A 4,422-nucleotide genomic window follows, 5' to 3' on the forward strand; every position below is an offset into this window, starting at 1 on the left:
CCAGCTCGACAGCCTCCACCAGCTCGGAGGTGGTGGTTGGGTTCCTCATCCCCACTGCCTGTCGGTGGGATCGGGGAAGGGCTCGGAGGAGACGGTCAATCACCACGCGCTCCACCACCTGTCCAGCCGATGGAGCCCCCTCCAGCAGCCAGTGCTGCGCGAGTCTTGTGAGTTTGGCAGCCTGGGCACGGGCCGGCAGACGGGGCTTATACTCCCACTCGTGGAAGTGCTGGGCGGCACAGATAGGGGATAACCCCAGGCGGGCTAGGATTTCCTTCTTGACCTCCTTATATTGATCGGCGGAGGCGGCGGGAAGAGCGAAGTATGCAAGCTGCGCTTTGCCCATCAGCAGGGGAGCCAGCACCAGTGCCCAGTCATCCTTATGCCATCCTTCCAGGGTGGCCGTCGCTTCGAAAATTTGTAAGAAGGCTTCTACGTCATCATGAGGGGTCAGCTTCGGTAGCAGCTTCGCGGCTTGTACTCGGGATCCGGCAGTGGAACGCGTTGAGCGGCGGCGGCACGCAGTGGAGGATTTCGTCCATGGTGGGGGAGGAGCGCTCGCCTGTGACAGAACCCGGAGACAAAAAAACAAGGAACAAAAGGTGAGGTGAAGAAGATCGCTTGTCGGTGAGTCTTCACTGATTTGCCCGCATTCTCCACCAGTGTACCGGGGTGAAGAATCACACGACAAGTAATCTAAATCAATACCCCGGAGGGTGGATTTATTGGGGTGATGGGTGTTAGTGAGAAAGGTACGTGTATGTTGTGTTAATCAAAAATGTTCCATCATTAACTGGAAAATGTATGCATATTTCAAAGTGCTTTCCCTCATTTGACACATAAATGTTGTATTTCCACCTTTGAAATATTCCAGTAAACACCACTGATAGGAATTAGAAGTGACAAAAGGCAGAAAGCTACATTTTGTGAGACACAAAATTGTAAAAATGAAAAAGTAATGAGTGATGATTTGGAGAGAAAAACATGAGAGCAGACCACAGCTGTGCAGTTTACAGCAGGATACTAACTAACTAACTACCTTGCCTTGACTTGTAGTGCAACCCTATTATTTGAAATTATTTGTTTCAATCATTTTAAGTGGAAGTTACAAACCGGAAGTGCTAACCACAATTTAAAATGCAGTAAACTTATACAGAAGCAGGTGGATAGTCATTCAAGTGCACGTTATACACATTATTGTGCATAAAACCTGTGCAAATGTTTTCACAGAAAAATCATGATTAAACTGTAAGTATGCATTTAAGTGTATTAAAATATAAGATCAAATTTGTATTTACGTACACAGTTATTAATGAAGAAGACCTACTGACTTTGTATTACTTCGAGTCTCTAGACCTGTGTGTGTGTGTGTGTGTGTGTGTGTGTGTATGTATGTGTGTGTCTCTCTCTCTCTCTCTCTCTCTCTCTCTCTCAGGTAAAGGCTGGTTTGGAGGGGAAGGAGGGCGAGCTGTTGGTTCGAGGTTCTTCTGTCTTTCAGAAGTGCTGGAACAAACCTCAGGAGACAGCAGACACATTCACTGAGGACGGATGGTTCAAAACCGGTACTGCTCTCACACTTACTTTATGCTTGTCTGTTATGGTACTTCATGTACAATATAGGGGAGCATGTCTACACACTGTGCATAGGTGGGACTGTGTGACATGCTCAGGTGGAGCTGTATGAAGGTTTGACTGTGTGTCTGAATAAAGTGCAAGACAAATCAAAGAAACCAGCAAAAAGAGAATGAGAGAGATAAAAGGATAAGGCACTATGGTCCAGGTTGCTAGCATAACAGCAGGACATAAAATTAAAAGAATTGTTCACCCAAAAATGCAAATTCTGTCATCATTTATTATTGACTTTTCTTTCATGGAACAGAAAATGAGATGAGATGCAAACTTGTCATGCTGCTCTTATGCATAAACATATATATAACTCATGGGCCGTATTCATTATGTTCTGAAGCTATAAACCAGCTTTCTGTTTGCACCTGTGCACATTCAAACTAATGTCAAATCTGGTTCAGCATGTTTCCAGGTTTGATTGTGAAGTATGTTTTGAGAGCTGTGATGCAGGGTTATTATAGTTAACTGAAACTTAAAAAAAATGTAGCTTGAAATAATACGTTAACTGAAATAAATTAAATATATTTATAAATATATAAATAATAAATAATAATTTTATTTCTAGTTTATAGCTAGTTGCGAAGGCAGTTTATCATTTTCATTTATTTTAACTTCATGTACTAAAATGTGAAAACTATATAGACATATTTAAAAAGAACACTTATTAAATGACAAAAACACAACAAAATTACTAAAACTTTAAAATTAAAATATGAAAACTATGTAGACTTTTAAAAAACATCAAAATGACAAAAACAACAAAATTACTAAAACTTTCAAATTAAAGTGAAAATGGAAAATAAATTCAAAATATTAATAAACACTATACTATTATTTATATTGAATATATTTATTAGGATTAACCCCTTGAGATGTACCATCTCGTTTTCGAGGGTGTCCCAAAATACAACGTAATACAATCACAGCAAAGTAACAAAAACAAAACAATACAAAAATATCCAATCAAATATAAAACCAAGAAAATATATAAAGAATCAGTAACATCTTTAATAATAACATGTACAAAACAAAATATTATAACAAAGTTTGCTTAAACATCATAAATGATGTAATAGATCGAATATCTGCAGGTAAATTATTCCAGTCTGTTGGGGCTTTAAACATAAAAGCTCTTTTACCAATTGCTGCTGTGGCATAGAAAGAAGATTGTTCCTTACAGAGAGTATCGTATAGTTTCAGAAAACTATGGAATATTAATGACACATTTATGGCGCTTTTGTATCTTTACACCTCATGCTTCTTGCATGCTTTCATTGTATAGGAAAGACTGTTTAAAATATACTTGTGTTCTATGAAAGTAAGTTGACCATACATAACACCATGACCATAAATGATGAAAATTTATAGATGACAGAACTATTCTTTTAATAAAATTGTAAAAAAGGTCAATAAAAATGTAGAGGAAAAGAGGGCAGTTTGATGAGAGAGAGAGAGTGCAGGAGGCAGCGAGGACAGAGTTGCAGTGCTCCACGCTTCTGTCACACTCCATTACACAGCACCATCCCATAATAAGAGAGAGAGCAATCAGCTCAAAGCACACCAGTCTGCAGCCTGTGTGTGTGTGTGTGTGTGTGTGTGTGTGTGTGTGTGCGTGCGCGCGTGCGTGTGCTTTCATTGTAGTGGTATGTATTCATGGACAAAATATTTTCTGAAACAGACTATCTGCTTCTGATTTATTAATATTTAGACTCTCACTAGTATTAATACCAATACTAACTTAGTAGTATCAGTACTAATAATATATTGTTACCAAATTTTGTCTGTTGGCATAAAGTACATAAAGAGCCCCCCACCCGGGAATAGATTATTAAAAATGATAAAAAGCGACAAATCGTAGTTCATTTTGTTAAATTGATTTTTAATAGCAGGTGAATCTGAAATCAGTGATACCACAATAATGAGCCGTCTAGGCTTTCTGATTATTGTTTTTATTCCACTTAATTCACACAATAACGAATATTCTACTAATCGTTTAGTCAGTTGATGAACAATTAATCGGCCATCATGCCCATCCCTAATAAAAAACTTCCTTCTCATTTCCTTTTCACCTGCAACCTGAAAAAATTACTTCTCTTCTCATTCTTCATGAGTTTGCTGGATGTTGCAGTCCATCTGCTCACCCTCACACCCTCACATTTCATCAGCACACTCTCAGAGAGAGAGATAGAGCAGATCAATGCGGCCCGTGTCTGCCCGGCTGTGTCTCTAATAGTGTAAGTGTGGCTGCAGGTTGTGACTGGCACCTCTATAGATCATTTGTCACCCTTTCTACAGCGCTCACTTTCTGCCAATCCTCATGCTCCGTTCTTCCCATTGATTTTCATGCGTGCCTTTATGTTCCCTCTCCCTCTTCCTCTCCCTCCTTCTCTCTTCTTACATATCTCTCCTGTTTTTTTTTTTCTTGTTGTTGCTGTTGGATACTCCATCAGCATTCCACACATACACCCTCATTAACTCTGGTTGAAGATCATTAGGATTTCTTAATAAATATGTGGGATCATTGTCTGGCCCTGACTTTTGCTTTACTCTTTCTGTAAGTGAAATATTAACTCAGTAACCTGCTATTCATCTTTTTTGTCAACTGACTCACTAGTCTTGCCAGATGTTTTACGATCAGCTTAAAGTCTGGTCCACATGAAGCTTATTCTGCCCAACCTAGGCAGGGAGAGGGTGCCTCACCAACATAATAACATATAACAACGTATAAATGGATATTTTAACCTTTAATATATATATATATATATATATATATATATATATATATATATATAGAGT

General features: G+C 38.9%; 1 pseudogene; it reads left to right on the forward strand.

Annotated features, from left to right (window-relative positions):
* LOC107685864 (acyl-CoA synthetase family member 3, mitochondrial-like) overlaps nt 1–4,422 on the forward strand; it is a 50,049-nt pseudogene that overhangs the window by 27,743 nt on the left and 17,884 nt on the right.

This window comes from Sinocyclocheilus anshuiensis, unplaced genomic scaffold (genome assembly GCF_001515605.1).
Source record: "Sinocyclocheilus anshuiensis isolate Anshui unplaced genomic scaffold, SAMN03320099.WGS_v1.1 scaffold1018, whole genome shotgun sequence".
NCBI classification, from domain to species: domain Eukaryota; kingdom Metazoa; phylum Chordata; class Actinopteri; order Cypriniformes; family Cyprinidae; genus Sinocyclocheilus; species Sinocyclocheilus anshuiensis.